A 19,217-nucleotide genomic window follows, 5' to 3' on the forward strand; every position below is an offset into this window, starting at 1 on the left:
ATTAATTATAGAAAGTTAATACGTGTTGTATAGTAATGTTTTAATTATCGAGTCTACAGTAATTTTTTTCAATAAGGGGCATTTGCACCGACTCGCAGCGTTGCCCTTTTAGCTCGGAAAAGTTTCCTGCTATCTGATTGGTTAGAATTATCGTGTCTAACCAATCAGCGATCAGGAAACTTTTCCCAGCTAAAAGGGCACCGCTGCGAGTCGGTGCAAATCTGCCTCGCTAAAAAAAATTGGCTATAGTATAAAATGTTAGATAATTATTTGATTGAAATTGTGTTATTAAATTGATAACTCCTCAACCGGAGATATCATAATAACAAGTCTATCGTTATAACAGATAAGGTGAGATAACAGTCACATATATTTTGATATAAATGAATTTATTTTTCTTAATGTTGTAGAACTAATTAAACATATATTTTCCTACAATGTTTATGAATGTTTAATTCCGTGTAAATGTTTGACTTAGAATATGGAGGCAAATGTTTGATATAGAACATGATTAGAAATAATTTTTAATATCTGGAAATATTCCGAGGATTTCTGTTTTTATATAAGTTACAAATTACATTTTGTACTGGTACAATATTTACAGTATGGTTACAGCATACATTAACATTTTCCCATAAACATAAGCCATCTAAATTAACAATTAACACATCTTTTATATTTTAAGTAATTTATAACGGAACATATTTTTCTGCATTATATAATTTTTAGTTTCTGTTTTTTATATATCAAGTTTTTTTTTATCTTTTTATCTAAAAAATTAAATTACATTTTGTACTGGTACAATATTTACAGTATACATTAACATTTTTCTATAATCATAAGCCATCTAAATTAACAATTAACACATCTTTTATATTTTAAGTAATGTATAACCGAACAATTTTTTTCTGCATTAAAATAAAACCATAAAGAAAATCATATATATTGACTGTCTTGTTTCTATCCTCTGGTAGTTAGAAATCACCCAGTTTAGGAACTACCCTCACAAGAACGAGAGACCGGATTGTTCGGCCAACTTTTCACCTTCCTTTACGAACTGAAGTCGTCGGAAAATTCAGCGCAGATTGTTAGTGTATTGTGAGCTTCCGTCGAGGAAAGTAGTTCTTCTGTTCGGTCTGCTACAAGTTTTCGTCTTGTTAAAAGTAAGTTATTTTGCTTGTGTTATTTTTATCATGTTTTTGCATTTTTCGTTAGGGAATATGGGCTATTTATAGTCAATTTTTTTAGCGGGGCACATTTGCAACAATGCGCAGCAGTTCCCTTTTAGCTCGGAAGAGTTTCCTGATCTCTAATTGGTTGGACTAGATTATTCTAACTAATAGGCGATCGGGAAACTTTAACGAGCTAATAGGACACCGTTGTGAGTGTGCAAATATTCCTCGCTAAAAGAAATGTTTAAGTCCGCATTCACGTACTATGTCTGTTTAAAGAACTAGGTTAGTTCTTTGCAAATTTAGAACTCTTTTAGTCTACATATCTGCAGGTTTTTAACTTCTAATTACTTGGCCAATTAGCTTCAAGATTTCTCATAACAGCAAAGTATCAAACTTCAAAGACTGGATTCCTGGTTCTCAATTTGGTTAAAATATTCTATCTGTTTTATTTACTGCAAGATTGTTGAATTAGTTTGAGTTTAGGTTTGTCTTGCACTTCTTAGGTGATATCAACCTATAGATTGAGGTACCAAATTTGTTATATATTTAAAGTTCTTATATATTTAAAGTTCCTCTGACAGCGTTTAGTACAGTTTCTTCTATAGATAATTCTAAATAGTTGAACTAGCAACGGGAGTTTACAGAGTCTGCTGTCCCATGCTCTCATTTAAGTACCTGTTTTGATAAAATTAGTGGATACCTCTGAATTTGTATTAAGTGGTTATCCTTGGAGAACTTAGTTTCTGCGAAGTTCTCCCCTTGGTTTGTTTTAGGATGTTTCGAAATTGCGTAAAAATTCAGAGACACAAAGGCTGTCGAACCACGCCTACCCAGTCGTAAATTTAAACTTTACTTAGGAGTTTTACCTAGAACTAGATTTTAATTTAAAAATTTCTGGAATTGTCTGGTCATTAGTTATGGCAAAATTTAGTTAATTTATCGCTTAGTGGATTAATGTTACTTTATAAATATTTGAGTTTAACATTTGTTGAATTTTCTCTAGTTTTAACTGGAGTATCCAATCAGTCTCCTATAATCATCTGTATGACATCAACATTGAAAGTACTGGTAGACAGTATTTTAAAGAATGTATTTTCAACGTCAGCTAAGTTCTTAGGGGTTTACATCTTTGATTAAAAGTTTATATTTAAGATTTATATGCTTCGAGTTTTATATGAAAGATATTCATAGACTAAGAGAACTAGTTGTTTAGCTTCCAGACTTGTGAGTGTAAAGACTTTAATGTGTTTTCTATTGGGTGAAATTTAACTTTAGCGTAGCAGCAGCCATACTTTTTGTTGTAATCGGGGAAACTCGTTATTATGTAAAATAATTTTTTTTTAGATTTTTAGTTTCTAACTTAGTGTTATTTTGAAGCCTTTTTTATTAATTCTTGTACAGTGAATGTGTAATTCAATTGTAGTTTAGTTTTTAATCTTAGTTTGGCAGTTTAGTCTTTGTTGTATTCGGTGAAAAATTTTAAATTTTATTATAGGTTACGGAGTTCTCAAAATTTTGATATTTTAATTTTAGTTTTTATGCTTTTAGTTCATTAGTTCAATTTTTTATTCGGAAAGTTTTCATTTGTCTTGCCATATGTTTTTGTATTCGGTATTTTTTTTTTTAATTCAACATTTGTAATAGTTATTGGTTTTTACTGAGTTTATTTAATATCCCTTGGTTATGAGACATTAGTTATTGTCTTTTTTTCATTATTTTTTAATTTAAAGTAGCTAATAGTGGTTTATAACTGTCCTTGGAGGTTTATAACTGTCCTTGGAGGTTTATAACTGTTTATAACAATGTCCTTGGAGATTAATCTCTGGAGGTTTATAACAATGTCCTTGGAGACTTACAAAGTTATGGATGTGTTGAAGTAAAGGTTAAATTTAATCTTTCTTAGCAAACTTAAAATATCTAGATTAAACGGGAAATAAGAACTGAACTCTTTAATGATTTTTTAATGATTTTAGACATCGATTAAACTCAACACTTGGGAAAGTGAACTAATTTTATATTTTAGGCTAAGGCTCCTATTTTGGTTTGATGCTTCGAAAGCTTTATTTTTAAGATAATATTATACAGAACTGCTCAACTCACAATTTTCCGAATATAGTCATAAGTGTCGGAATGAGTTTAAAGTTGGGAGAAGCAAGTTAAACTTATTGCTGTTAAATGACTACCTATGATGGAGGAAAATCTTTAATTTTTCAATTACTGGTTTTTTAACAATTTGGGAATATTTATCTTTGCCTCAACTGTGTTTTTTATTTTGATTAGGAAAATGTTTGTTTGTATAGATATTAGTTTACTCTACTTTCAGGTAATAGCATTTAAAGAAACTTCGATATCCCTAAGTGAATTACGCAAATCTCAAACTGTATACTCAACTGTTTTAACTTTCAACTGACAATTAAAAAGAAAATTTAAAGACATCAGAGGCCCTAGTAAGTAGACACCAAATTGCCTATTTCAGTTTAGCTCATTGATATGAATCTGGCTCTGTATTTATTGTATAGACAAAGTTTCTAGTCTTAGGATATTACATCAATGGTATTTAAAACTAACTTAAATAGTTTAGGTATCAGGTTGTGTAGAAAATTTGCAATATAGTCGCAAGTAGAAGAATACTTTGACAAATAGTTAATTTTAAGAATTTAGATTTGGGAATACTGTAATAGAATTTCAAAATTTAGATTTGGGTATATTATAATATTGTTAGTTATACTAGTTTGGTACTTTTGCGCAGGCTAAATCTCCATGAAATGAATCTCTATGAAATGCCTCTATCTCTAGTATTATAGTTTAGTTCTTTTGAGCTTGTATTATAGTTTAGTTCTTTTGCACAGGCTCATTCTCTATGAAATGAATGTCTGAAATGCCACAATGCCTCGAGAATATTTGTACTAGACTTCTATGCTGTGGCAACGCAATTTTTTTAGTCTATGCAAACTTCCATAATGTAACCATAAGATTTAGGTAAAACTGTAAATAGAATTTGTTCATCAAACTTCAAATTAAAATCTCAATTACGCTAAATGTATAAAAGAAATTGGTTTGCGTAGTATAGGTGGATATGCTTAGGGTAGAAAGGGGGGGTGGTGTTGAAAAATTTAATGTATTTTTCAATCATAAGTTCACATGACCCTTCATACATATATGACCGTTCATTCAAGCTAGGCTAGATTGTTAATAGCTGGTATTTCTAACTATGTAAACTGCTAAACAGCAATTTAGATACGAAGCCAGAACAGACTTCAAATATTTTAGTATATTTTATTTCAATATTTAAACGGGGCCACCTTTGTTGGGGTGGCGAAGCCACGCCTGCAAAGGTGGCCCCATGGCTTGTGCATGGTGGACTTTGAGGTCCACCATGCACAGGACCGAAGAACCGTTCACTAATGATAGTTCCCTTTCAGATTTTCTTCCGGGTTAATTTAATATACCAAAATTGTTCACTACTTTTTGTTCTTCATAGGAAGGATGAGGGCTGAAGTTAAGATTACTTTTGAGGGCGAGGTTATAAAAGCCATATTTAAAGTTTGGTTAAACTCTTTTATAGGATGTTTACGTTTCAACTAAGCTTTCTGAGTGTAAGATTAGTAAGTCTATGCGGGTACGGTTAATGCTCTGAAAAAGTTTTGTGAAACTTATTTTTTCAATATTAAACTTACCCGATAATCATGTAGCTGTCAACTCCGTTGCCCGACAGAATTCTACGGGAGGGATACGCCAGCTATCACTATACTAGAAGGGGGTGTACTCACCAGCGCCACCTGTGGCCAGGTACTACAGTACTTCTTGTTGACACCTCCTCAATTTTTCCTGTCGTGCTTCCGGCAAGACGTTCTGGGATACACTTATGATCTTGGAGTATTTTCACGGCTTTTGGTGAAGTATTTCTCTCAGATTTCGGCTGTCGCTTTACTGGAAAACTTCTATATTAGCTTAGATAGCTATTATTTAGTCCTGATTAATGGTTAACGATCTTTTTGCTTGATTTGGAATCCCCACTTGGCTAACTCTTTTGATTCAAGATGTCTGACATTTCACAAGCCCCACCCCATAGACGATGTAGGTCTTGTAATAGGCGTATTCCGAAGGCCTCGGTAGATCCTCACACCGCTTGTTCTGACTGTAGGGAAAGGCCCTGTCAGTTGGAAGATCGATGTGAGGAATGCGCCGGACTTTCGGAACTTGATTTTGTCCGATTTCTTAAGTATTCAACCAAGTTAGAGAGAGAGAGTTAGGAGGAGTTCTTCTCGCTCTTCACTTTTTTCCTCGCCTCATGATCCCCTACCTTTTCCTCCCCCTGTAGTGGCTACCCCCGAACCTACTATTTGCCCTCAACCTGATATGTCTGTTGTTTTGCGTGCCATTCAGGCTTTAGGTGACAAAGTGGAGTCGTTAGTGATCATAAGTCTCTTATGGCCGAAGTCAAGGAACTTAAGGTCAAGAGTGCAGTGGGTGGTAATAGTGCCAGTGCTGTGACGAGTGCTAGTGTCAGTGCAGTGCCAAGTGCTAGTGTCAGTGTCAGTGTGGTGCGTGAGGGTACTTCTGTGCGTGCCAGTCGTCCTCCCAGTCCGGGACCTCTTGCAAGCTCCCAAGCCCAGGGGAGAAGCAATGTCGAAGGGCAAAAGGGTTCGGCAGGCCTTGATCGGCGCACAGAAGTATCCTCGGTGGTTGCGGGCGTGTCTTCCAGAGACCGTCACTCCCACCTGCAGACGATTGAGCCCGTCTTTTACTCTTCTGCTGAAGAATTGTCAGGGAGGAAACGTTGGACTCAGGTCTCAAGACCACTCAAACGCAGATTCCAGACCTCAAGAGCTCTACAACCTGGCTGCAGTCATTGGATCAGCTCTGACTCGCCGCAGTCATCAGTTGAATGCACACCTCCTAAGAGGAGTAAGGTGCTGCCGCAACAGATCTCTTCTGTTAAGGCTTTACCTTAGCAGACCTTAGTGTCTGCCGACCCCAAGTTGACTCTACTGCAGTCCATGCAGTCACAACTTGCGGTCTTGATGCGTGAGTGTCAGGCTGAGAAGGTTACACCTCCTGCGATCGCTCCGCCTAACCGCAGTCCTGCCTGCCAGGCGTACGATGTTGAGGCTCCTCAGGATACCTTACCACGTTCTGAGTTGACAGTTTCCAGTGGTGTGCAGCTCCCTCCGCCTTCCTTAAGGCAACCTCAGCAATGGGAACAGGAAGCTTATACCTTGCTTCCTCCGCTTCCACTTGCAGTTCCACCAGTGAGGCAACACTCTCTTGAGGTACAACAACCTCTCCCATCCATGAGTCAGACTCCTCAGCTCTCGCTGCAGCGACCTCAACCCTCCTCAAGGCGAGAACCTCAACACCTTAGCCTTGCGCCTCAGGAACCTCAACTCGCGAGACAATTACTGCGTTCTGCGCAGCCACTACCTCATCGCTCACAGCTCACACCTCAGGAACCTCAACTCGTTCCTCGGGAACCTGCTACTGCGCATCCACCAACCTTACAGCAAGCGCAACTCTTGAGTTCAGACACTCGTGCCAGGAGTCAGCCTCCTCCACCCATGCGCCTACCTTCTGCTACTTCTTTTGATCAACCTGAGCCTCAGGTGTTCCCTCAACAGAGACTTGAGGAGGAAACCACAAGTGTTTTTGTTCCAGCTCGTGCAGATTCTGCTGTTCAGCATACCTTACCTCTCACTTCGCTACACTCTGGTGATGAGGTTTCTGATGATGAGGCTGCACACCTGGATCCCTCATCAGACGTGGATGAATCAAAGTCTTCTCCGCCTCCTATTGACTTTCGTAAGGTCTTGGCTCTTTTCAGAGAGGTATACCCAGACCATTTTGTCTCTGCTATCCCCCGCTCTCCGCCATCTGAGTTTTCGCTGGGCATGCAGCCAGCCAAGTCTACGTATACTAAGCTCGTCTTGGCAAGGTCCTCTAAGAGAGCGTTAAGGATTTTAGGGGAGTGGTTGCAGTCTAAGCAACAACTAGGAAAGACTTCCTTTATGTTTCCTCCGACTAAGCTCACTTCTAAAGCGGGCGTTTGGTATGCCACAGGAGAGGAACCAGGCTTGGGAGTACCTGCCTCTGCCCAGGCTGACTTCTCAAGTTTGGTAGACTCTCCTCGTAGAACAGCAATGAGGCGCTCTAAGGTTTGCTGGACCTTCTCAGATCTTGATCACTTCCTGAAGGGTGTATTTAGAGCCTTTGAGATGTTCAATTTCCTAGACTGGTGCCTGGGGGCCCTTAGCAAGAAGACCTCCCCTGCGGACAAGGACTCAGCCATGCTCTTAATGTCCTGCATGGATAAGGCTATTAGGGATGGATCTGGCGAGCTTGCATCAATGTTTGTGTCAGGGGTGCTTAAGAAAAGGGAGCAGCTTTGTACCTTCCTTTCCTCCAGCATCACACCTTGTCAAAGGTCTCAACTCCTTTTCGCTCCGCTCTCGAAGTTCCTTTTTCCCGAAGAGCTTGTTAAGGACTTGTCTGCGGCCCTGATACAAAAGGACACCCATGATCTTGTGGCCTCATCAGCTCGTAAGACTAAGGTTGCTACCTCAGTCCCCAGGACTTATCGCACCCCAGTGGCTGATACTCCTGCTACGAGGTTTATTCCGCCCTTTCGTGGTAGAGCCCCCAGCCGAGGAAGCTCCCGTCCAGACTCTTCCAGGAGCAAGTCTAGGAAAGGTTCCAAGGCTTCAAAAGGAAAAAACTGACTCTCCTCATCTCCAGACAGCAGTAGGAGCCAGACTCAAGGTCTTCTGGCAAGCCTGGGAAAAGAGGTGCAGACGCCCAGTCTGTCAGTTGGCTGAGGGAGGGTTACAGGATACCATTCTGCCGCAAACCCCCTCTGACCACATCTCCCATCAACCTCTCTCCCAACTACAAAGAAAAGGACAAGAGGCTAGCGTTGCACCAGGAGGTGTCGCTCCTTTTACAGAAGAAGGCAGTGGTTATAGTCCGGGACAATCAATCCCCGGGCTTCTAAAACAGTCTCTTTCTGGTGGCCAAGAAGACAGGAGGTTGGAGACCGGTGCTGGACGTCAGCGCGCTCAATGCTTATGTCACCAAGCAGACGTTCACGATGGAGACTACGAAGTCGGTCCTAGCAGCGGTCAGGCAGGAGGACTGGATGGTCTCGTTGGACCTGAAAGTTGCTTACTTTCACGTTCCTATTCATCCAGACTCCCAACCTTTCCTGAGATTCGTTTTTGGAAAGGTTGTCTACCAATTCCAAGCCCTGTGTTTTGGCCTAAGCACAGCTCCTATGGTGTTTACGCATCTGATGAGGAATATAGCAAAATTCCTCCACTTATCGGACATCAGAGCCTCCCTTTATTTAGACGACTGGCTGTTGAGAGCCTCCACGAGTCTTCGCTGTCTGGAGAGTCTCAACTGGACTTTGGACTTAATCAAAGAACTGGGTCTGTTAGTCAACCTAGAAAAGTCTCAGCTCATTCCCTCCCAATCCATTGTGTACCTGGGAATGGAGATTCGGAGTCAGGATTTTCGGGCTTTTCCATCGGCCCCAAGGATAAGCCAAGCCCTAGATTGCATCATGAGCATGCTGAAGAGGAGCAGTTGCTCGGCGAGACAGTGGATGAGTCTCACAGGGACCCTTTCATCGCTGGCCCTGTTCGTCGAGCTAGGGAGACTCCACCTCCGCCCTCTTCAATTCCATCTTGCAGCTCATTGGGACAAGGGTTTGACTCTCGAAGCAGTCTCTATCCCAGTCACCAAAGAGATGAAGACCACTCTCTTGTGGTGGAAGACCAATCTCCTTCTCAGGGAGGGCCTATCGTTGGCGATTCAGACCCCCAATCTTCATCTCTTCTCGGATGCATCGGACTCGGGCTGGGGCGCGACCTTGAACGGACAGGAGTGCTCGGGAACGTGGAACGAGGAACAGGAAACGCTCCACATCAACTGCAAGGAGCTACTAGCAGTTCATTTAGCCCTATTGAACTTCAAGTCCCTCCTGCTAGGCAAGGTGGTGGAGGTGAACTCCGACAACACCACAGCCTTGGCTTACATCTCCAAGCAAGGAGGGACCCATTCGAGGAGCCTATACGAGATCGCAAGGGACCTCCTCATTTGGTCAAGAAGTCTAAACCTCACCCTGGTTAAGAGGTTCATTCAGGGCAACATGAACGTCTCAGCAGATCGCCTAAGCAGAAGGGATCAGGTCATTCCCACGGAATGGACCCTCCACAAGAGCGTGTGCAACAGACTTTGGACCTTGTGGGGTCAGCCGACCATAGATCTGTTTGCCACCTCCATGACCAAGAGACTTCCTTTGTACTGTTCCCCAGTTCCAGACCCAGCAGCAGTTCATGTGGATGCTTTTCTGCTGAACTGGTCCCATCTCGACCTTTACGCATTTCCACCGTTCAAGATAATAAACAAAGTCCTTCAGAAGTTCATCTCGCACGAAGGGACACGGCTGACGCTGGTTGCTCCCCTTTGGCCTGCAAGAGAATGGTTCAGAGGTACTTCAATGGCTGGTCGACGTCCCCAGGACTCTCCCTCTAAGAGTGGACCTTCTACGTCAACCTCACGTAGACAGGTTGCACCCAAACATCCACGCTCTTCGGCTGACTGCCTTCAGACTGTCGAAAGATTCGCTAGAGCTAGAGGCTTTTTGAAGGAGGCAGCCAGTGCGATTGCCAGAGCAAGGAGGGCTTCCACTCGTAGAGTCTACCAATCCAAGTGGGAAGTCTTCCGGAGCTGGTGTAGAGCCAATGCAGTATCCTCTACCAATACCTCTGTGACCCAAATTGCTGACTTCCTATTACATCTTAGGAATGAGAGATCCCTTTCAGCCCCTACGATTAAAGGGTACAGGAGTATGTTGGCTTCAGTTCTCCGCCACAGAGGTTTGGACCTTTCTTCCAACAAGGACCTTCAAGACATCCTTAAGTCTTTTGAGACTTCTAAAGAGCGTCGTCTATCCACTCCAGGCTGGAACCTAGACGTAGTCTTAAGGTTCCTTATGTCACCTAGGTTCGAACCTCTCCAGTCAGCTTCCTTCAAGGACCTTACCCTCAAGACTTTTTCTCGTCTGCCTTGCAACAGCTAAAAGAGTCGGTGAGGTTCATGCCTTCAGTAAGAACATTGGGTTCACATCCGAATCTGCAACATGTTCTTTACAGCTCGGATTCTTAGCTAAGAATGAACTTCCTTCGCGTCCTTGGCCTAGATCGTTTGAAATACCTAGCCTCTCCAACATGGTAGGTAACGAGCTAGAAAGAGTTCTTTGCCCTGTCAGAGCTCTGAAATATTATCTTAATAGGTCAAAACCTATTCGAGGACAGTCAGAAGCCTTATGGTGTGCCATCAAGAAACCTTCGAGGCCCATGTCCAAAAACGGGGTTTCGTATTATATAAGGCTTCTGATTAGAGAAGCCCATTCTCACTTAAAGGAGGAAGACCTTGCTTTGCTGAAGGTAAGGACCCACGAAGTGAGAGCCGTAGCTACTTCGATGGCCTTTAATAAAAACCGTTCTCTGCAGAGCATAATGGATGCAACCTATTGGAGGAGCAAGTCAGTGTTTGCATCATTTTATCTTAAAGATGTCCAGTCTCTTTACGAGAACTGCTACACCCTGGGACCATTCGTAGCAGCGAGTGCAGTAGTAGGTGAGGGCTCAGCCACTACATTCCCTTAATCCCATAACCTTTTTTAACCTTTCTCTTGAATACTTTTATTGTTGTTTTTATGGTTGTTACGGTAGGCTAAGAAGCCTTCCGCATCCTTTTGATTTGGCGGGTGGTCAATTCATTCTTGAGAAGCGCCTGGGTTAGGTTGTGTAGAGGTCCTTTAGTAGGGGTTGCAGCCCTATATACTTTAGCACCTTTGAGTTGATTCAGCCTCCAAGAGGAACGCTGCGCTCAGTAAGGAAGACTAACTTAAAAAAGAGGCAGAGTAACGGTTCAAGTCGACTTCCTTACCAGGTACTTATTATTTCATTGTTATTTGAGATAACTGTTATATGAAATATGGGATACTTAGCTATCCTTTAATCTTGTACACTGGTTTTCACCCACCCCCCTGGGTGTGAATCAGCTACATGATTATCGGGTAAGTTTAATATTGAAAAATGTTATTTTTATTAGTAAAATAAATTTTTGAATATACTTACCCGATAATCATGATTTAATTGACCCTCCCTTCCTCTCCATAGAGAACCAGTGGACCGAGGAAAAATTGAGGTGTCAACAAGAAGTACTGTAGTACCTGGCCACAGGTGGCGCTGGTGAGTACACCCCCTTCTAGTATTGTGATAGCTGGCGTATCCCTCCCGTAGAATTCTGTCGGGCAACGGAGTTGACAGCTACATGATTATCGGGTAAGTATATTCAAAAATTTATTTTACTAATAAAAATAACATTTCTCAGAATTCCGGATCTTGCTCCAGATTTTTTATTCAATATGGGAAGAATTTGTACGCGAGAATGTAAGTGATTTTGTAATAGATTTTAGTAATGTGTGTATAGTTTAAGAGTAAGTTTTCAGATGGTGTCAAGAGCTACCGGAAATCATAACTAAATGTTTTTAACAGGACAAACTTTCATTTTATATTTAATTTCTTGAGTGGACCAGTTTTAAAAGTTTGAAAGTAAGAGTTTGTGATAATTTTAAACATTCAGAATTTGCAATGCTTACTCAATGCCTGGCCACTTGGTAAATGATAGTATGATCTATAGTATATGGCAGTGGTTTTTGTTTCCTATTCTCACTGGGCTGTTTTTTCCCTTGAGCCCTGTGACTTGCAGCATCTTGCTTTTCCAATTAGGGTTATAGCTTGGATGTAAAAATAAGTTTGTTTATTAGTGAAATCTAATGTGAAGATACTTTGTCTAAAATAGTTTCAAGCATATACTTTAATTTATTTTAATTTCCAACAGCTTTGTCATGAGTTTAAAAAACTGGTGGTGCTTGGTGAGCTTTGCTTCAAAATATAATACTTCAAAGGCAAAAAAATGGAACTTCTACAAATTGAATACCAATGGTGTAACTATGAAGACTTCAAAACCTCTGACCCTCCTGGTAAGATGGGATATCAGTGACAAATAGATGCAGTCTTCAAAATAAATCACTCCTGGTGGGTGTGATGTAACTCCAGGAAAATGTGATATCGGTGGAAAATGGATGGCACCTTCAAAGCATGGTATAACGATGGCTCCTTCGAAACTTTAAGGCCTGCTCGTAAGATGGGAGTTCTGTGGCAAACTGAACCTTAAGTAAGCTCTTGAGGGTTTGAAACTACTGCAGAAATATGTCTGTGGCGAAAGGATGGCACCTTCAAAGCACTTACTCCAAAGACAAGATGGGAAAGGTTATGAAATTAAAATAACTTTTTCGTAAATATAACTGAAAGAAGGGCATTCAATATCTGCCTTCAGGCCTTCTGGATCCCATTCCTTAATTAAGCTGACCATTTATGTAAATTGTAAAGTGATGGCACCATCTGTTTAGTTCCAAACTGTGCCAGATATTATGAATTGATTGAAATTCAAAAATTGTAAACTTAAAATTAAGAAATCAGTAAAAACATTTCTTCAAGAGTAATTTTATATCCTAATGACTGGTAAAGTCTCTTAAGATCAGTTTTAGTAGATTTGGTTCGTGGAATTCTGAAATAGCCATATATTTGCCATGCTAAAGTTAGCATTGGTATTTGCCAGGAGTTTTTCTAGTATATAACTGTTATAAAGCTTTCAGAATGAGTGAATGTCACTAAAACTGTATTTAAAGTTTAAACCTTGACTTACACAAATTATGACTTTTGTAATTGTCTGGCATATTTATAAGATTGATATCATGGCTATGCAAATTATAAAGTTTTTATCTTTAAGCCAAAATAAGTGAAAATAAGTGACAAGTACTTTAATAAACAATAACCATAATGTGAAATTGCGTATATTAGTTATTAGATTAGACTTGCTAATTAAATAATAAATATTTAAAGGGTGAAGTTTTAAGCTTCTACTTTATATTAGCAATTCTTTAAAAGATTTCAGAGCTCTGAAGCTGCTGATTTTGACTAGGCCAAGATGGCAAGGTTTATACATAATAAAAATATGAATTATTAAATTTTTTTCCAATCGGTTTTCCTAAGTCATATTGCTTGTTGTAATTGGATATATATATGAATTTGTAAGTAATTGTGAAATGTGATGTCAAAATTAGGGCTCCTAAGGTTCTTATTTTGGAGTTGATGGTATAAGAAACTTCCTAGTTTAGTTTATGAAAGACTTGAGAGTATCATGTATTATATACAGCGATAACTTGTGTATCGTGTATGAATATGAAACAAATGGATAGATATAGATGGTATAAAAAAAGAAAAATATTAGTTTCCTTAGTTTACAGCAATCAAGGTTTCGTATAATCGCAAGTGTCTTTACTTTAATACCTCCATACAAATGAGAAATCAAAGTTACCTTTCAAAACTTAACATATTTTGAGTAAGTTACCTTTAACTCTTATCTAGGAGATGTATACCGGATTGAGTTTTTTTATTGAAAAACCTTAGTAATTCTATTTTGAAACAAGGCTATACCTGTTATAAAAATAATTTATCTTTAACTCACTAGACTGAAATTTATATTTTAATTTATTTGATTCCTTTAATTTAAGTTGGCTGTTACTTAGCTAAGTTTATTGCTTGTAAAACTTCTCAACCTATCAGCATGGTGCAGTCTTTAAATGCCACGAAAAGGGTATTGAAGTTAAAAAGCTTCCTTCCTTGAGCATGCTTGTGCGGTTTAGTTGGACTGATTTATATTAGCTGCTAAGCTACTACTTAGTTGGTAAAAGCAAGATGCAAAAGCCCAGGGGCCCAACAGGGAAAATATCTCGGCGAGGGAAGGAAACTAGGAAAAACATAGAGTAGTAACATTAAAATAAATATTTCCTACAAACTATAAAAGCTTTGAAGCAAGAGTAAGAGATTATATATAAGTGTGCCATTGTACCCTCAAAGAAAATTTTAACCCATGACAGTGGATGATTATTGTACAGAGGCTATGGCACTACCCAAGAATTGGAGAACAATAGTTTGACTTTTGAGCGTCTCTCTCCTAGAGCTGCTTAGCCAATGGACAACAGCGCAGTTACCCCCTTGGGTGAAGAATTGTTGGGTATGTGTTGTCAGGTGTATGAGGACAGAGGTGAATCTGTAAATAGGCAGAGAGTACTCTGTGACTGTAGGCAAAGGGAAAGTGAACTGTAACCAGAGAAGGGATCCAATGTAGTACTGTCTGGCCAGTAACAAAAGTTTGATATAAAGTGGGCCATGCAGCAATTGTCTATGATTTAATCCTAAGATAAGTGATTAACCTTAATTTTATGAACTATAGAATGTGAATGATGCTAAAGGTTATATAAGTGGAAAGTAACAAAGTAACTAACTTTGGGCGTGGAGTTAATGCCTCCCTAAATCTCGAAGAGACTAGTAGTTTTCACTACCTATTGTAGTCTGGTATCACAGTTTGCCCGTAGAAACATAGAGCGTGTGGACAGGGCATTAGAATAGTTTCGTTAGAAGCACACTTATGAGGTTAGAATGTACGTTAATATAAGAACTTGCTTGAGCATTCAATGTTAATTTAATACTTGTGTGAGAATGCATATTTTAAAATTTGTGTATTTGTTTGGGATATATCTAGGATTTTGGATGGGAATTCTGAAAGTGTAAATTTTCACTGTACCTTAGGCCCCGTCCACACGAGCGAGCACTGCTTGGTAAGCTTTGCTCGGTGTGACGTCAGAAATGGAGAAACCGCGAGCAAAGCTTCGCACAGGGCTTCCCTGATGTTTAGCGAAGTATCAAGGCTTTGCCTGGCAAGGGTTTTCCCTGACGGAAATTAGTCTTCCAATAAAGGGATAAAACTGTCACACTAATGACATGCCGTCACTTTCGAATATATACATCTGCTTTTGCATATATATATATATATATATATATATATATATATATATATATATATATATATATATATATATATATATATATATATATATATATATATATATATATATATATATATATATATATATTTATATTTTTATATAATATATATATATGCAGACATACATACATACTCACTCATATATATATATATATATATATATATATATATATATATATATATATATATATATATATATATATATATATATATATATATATATATATAATATATATATGCACTGCTTATAAATTATCAATACTCCTAATTAAGGTAAATCTTCTAAACAAAGAAATTAAATAAAAGCTCTAAATTGCAACTTATGCAGTGTACTGTATTATTACATATATCTTAATAATAAATTATCTTTCTCAGTTTTATATTATTTATTGAACTCATTACCTTAAAATATCTGTGCTGCTTACTATTTTGTTTACGTTTTTTCATGATATTGTTATAATTTCGTTGACGATGAATGTTTCAGGGTTATTTGTTGCTACGTGCTTTGTCTACTTGTTGACTTTCTCAAACGTCTTCATACACAGATATGTCTGTGCCTCAATATAATTTAAGTATATAAATTACACCTTGCCCTTATCCTTTTACAAACAACTATATTCACTTCACGTCAACAGTATAGAATAGCAGAAAAATTACGTCACGGGACAGTGGAGTTCCTGTCACACCTGCAGTACCCTAGACGGCCACAGCTCACTCACTGCCAGTCTTTCACTACCCAACCACCGTCGTTTGGACAAGAGCTTAAATGCCTTCGACAGCCTTAGCTCGCAAAGAGGCAAAGTTTACCGAGCAAAGATCTCTCGTGTGGACGGGGCCTTACTTTAAAACTTAAAAAACTGGTCCACTTAAAAATAAGAAATAAGGTTAATATGAAGGGCGTTTGTCCTGGTCGTAATATTTAGTTACTGATTTTCGGTAGCTTTCAAATGGGTTCTAAAGCTGAGAATATATAATTGAACATGACCATGCCTGATAGTTAAGACTTTTCCTAAAGACATGTCCAAACGGTGGAGCACTGCCCGGCGGCCACCAGGGCTTTGCCCCTCATGTCTGATAAAGTTAGACTTTTCCTAAAGACATGTCCAAACGGTGGAGCACTGCCCGGCGGCCACTAGGGCTTTGCCCCTCATGTCTGATAGTTAGACTTTTCCTAAAGACATGTCCAAACGGTGGAGCACTGCCCGGCGGCCACCAGGGCTTTGCCCCTCATGTCTGATAGTTAGACTTTTCCTAAAGACATGTCCAAACGGTGGAGCACTGCCCGCCGGCCACTAGGGCTTTGCCCCTCATGTCTGATAAAGTTAGACTTTTCCTAAAGACATGTCCAAACGGTGGAGCACTGCCCGGGGGCCACTGGGGCTTTGCCCCTCATGTCTGATAAAGTTAGACTTTTCCTAAAGACATGTCCAAACGGTGGAGCACTGCCCGCCGGCCACTGGGGCTTTGCCCCTCATGTCTGATAGTTAGACTTTTCCTAAAGACATGTCCAAACGGTGGAGCACTGCCCGGCGGCCACCAGGGCTTTGCCCCTCATGTCTGATAAAGTTAGACTTTTCCTAAAGACATGTCCAAACAGTGGAGCACTGCCCGCCGGCCACTGGGGCTTTGCCCCTCGTGTCTGATAAAGTTAGACTTTTCCTAAAGACATGTCCAAACGGTGGAGCACTTCCCGGCGGCCACCGGGGCTTTGCCCCTCGTGTCTGATAAAGTTAGACTTTTCCTAAAGACATGTCCAAACGGTGGAGCACTGCCCGCCGGCCACCGGGGCTTTGCCCCTCGTGTCTGATAGTTAGACTTTTCCTAAAGACATGTCCAAACGGTGGAGCACTGCCCGCCGGCCACCGGGGCTTTGCCCCTCGTGTCTGATAGTTAGACTTTTCCTAAAGACATGTCCAAACAGTGGAGCACTGCCCGCCGGCCACCGGGGCTTTGCCCCTCGTGTCTGATAAAGTTAGACTTTTCCTAAAGACATGTCCAAACGGTGGAGCACTGCCCGGGGGCCACCGGGGCTTTGCCCCTCGTGTCTGATAAAGTTAGACTTTTCCTAAAGACATGTCCAAACGGTGGAGCACTGCCCGGGGGCCACCGGGGCTTTGCCCCTCGTGTCTGATAAAGTTAGACTTTTCCTAAAGACATGTCCAAACGGTGGAGCACTGCCCGCCGGCCACCGGGGCTTTGCCCCTCGTGTCTGATAAAGTTAGACTTTTCCTAAAGACATGTCCAAACGGTGGAGCACTGCCCGGCGGCCACAAGGGCTTTGCCCCTCAGCGGGTACAATTAACGGGTTGGGCTGGCCAATGCGGTAACGTCCCTGACTGGTGAACGCCAGACTGGGGTTCGAGTCTCGCTCAAACTTGTTAGTTTCTTTGGTCACTGCAACCTCACCATCCTTGGGAGCCCCATGGGTGTTCAAGGGAATCTTTAGATCTATCTGCTGAGTCATCAGCATCCATTCCCTGGCCCTCCTTAATCCTAGCTTGGGTGGAGAATGGGCTTGGACTCTGATCATATGTATATATATTCAGTGTCTGGGGCATTGTCCTGTGAGAATGGATAGTAAATCAAATGAAAGAGCATTTGTTTGTTCATGAATAAATAAAGTTACATTCATTGTGCGAGATTTAATTATTCATGTAGGATTTGATATTTAATCTACGGATTATGTAAAAGCAAAACAAATTAATTCATTATTAAGGCTGCCAAAAAAAAAAAAAAAATTATTCACTTTAATTGGAAGGGAATTAGGTATGCTTATGTATTTTAATTCCAAACATTTGCACTTGTGATTACCTAATCTCATATACGGATTTCAAAGGTAAAATATATCTAGAGAAAATAAGTTTTACTGGAAACAAAGAAGTTTATTTTAAATCCCTGAATCTGAACCAGAGCCTGAATTTGAACCTGAACCTGAACTTTAATCTAAACCTAAACCTAGACTTAAACTTAAACACGAACCAGAACCTGGACCTGAACCTGAACTTGAACTTAAACCTAGACTTAAACTTAAACATGAACCTGAACCTGAACCTGAATTTGAACCTAAACCTAAACCTAAACCTGAACCTAGACTTAAACTTAAACATGAACCTGAACCTAACCTAAACCTGATCCTAATCCTGAATTTGAACCTGAACATCAACCTGAACTTGAACTACCTGAACCTGAATTTCTTGGAATAATATATAATTACTGATATTAGGAGAAATTCCATCAACGAGATTACAATACATCAGTTTTTTATATATAGTTTTTTTGGGTCTCTCTGGCGGTCCTTCGGGTTACGAATAAAGGAAGGATTAATTAAAAGCAAAATATTGGCGACAGAATGAAGGAAAAGTGGAATGCTCTTGAGCAATGCTAATTGAATGCGCTTTTATTCAATTTCTAAGTATGGTGAAAACATTTAAATCATCTATGAAAAAACCTTTGATAAAGTCATTGAAATTCATTTTTGGAATATCACAAAGGATAAGTTCTAGAACAAACACTGTTATTAGGTAGAACCGCATATCAGCAAAGTCTGGAAGGATTTGTCCCGTGGTGATATCAGAGCCTATCTCATCTTAAGCTTGCTCAGAGGAGGCAAGTATTGCCAACCTTTGATAGTGACCCATGAGCCTGGCGTGCGTAGCACATTAAGGTACTTCTTGCTTGCCAGAATAGAGAAGCAGTGAGATTATGTTTAATTGGGATCGAAGAGAGCCAGGGGCGAGCAAAGACCATTTGAGGGAATTGATATAAAGTGATCTGGCAAGTGACAACAAAGAGTACAGGGTAGGTGATTATGTATTGGGTTGGCAATACTTGCCTCTGCTGAGCGAGCTCAAACTATGATTGGCTCTAATTTCATTCTGGGACAAACCCTTCTAGATTTCAACTGAGGCATTCAGTTCAGATTGTCACTTATGGATATAAACTGCTATTAAAACTGTCAAACTAATATATCTAAATCCTCCCATTATCCTGATTCCATATCTTTACAATTCATGAGAAGCTTATCTTACAAATCAAAATAATCAAGAGTATTACCATCAAAGCCAA

General features: G+C 39.9%; 1 long non-coding RNA gene across 1 annotated transcript; it reads left to right on the forward strand.

Annotated features, from left to right (window-relative positions):
- Window positions 1-1,103: 1,103 nt before the first annotated feature.
- Window positions 1,104-13,231, forward strand: LOC137625707 (uncharacterized). Its single transcript, XR_011040877.1, has 3 exons — window positions 1,104-1,163; window positions 3,499-3,622; window positions 12,084-13,231. It is a non-coding gene; the product is annotated as an uncharacterized lncRNA (long non-coding RNA).
- Window positions 13,232-19,217: the final 5,986 nt, after the last annotated feature.

This window comes from Palaemon carinicauda, chromosome 32 (genome assembly GCF_036898095.1).
Source record: "Palaemon carinicauda isolate YSFRI2023 chromosome 32, ASM3689809v2, whole genome shotgun sequence".
Lineage (NCBI taxonomy): Eukaryota > Metazoa > Arthropoda > Malacostraca > Decapoda > Palaemonidae > Palaemon > Palaemon carinicauda.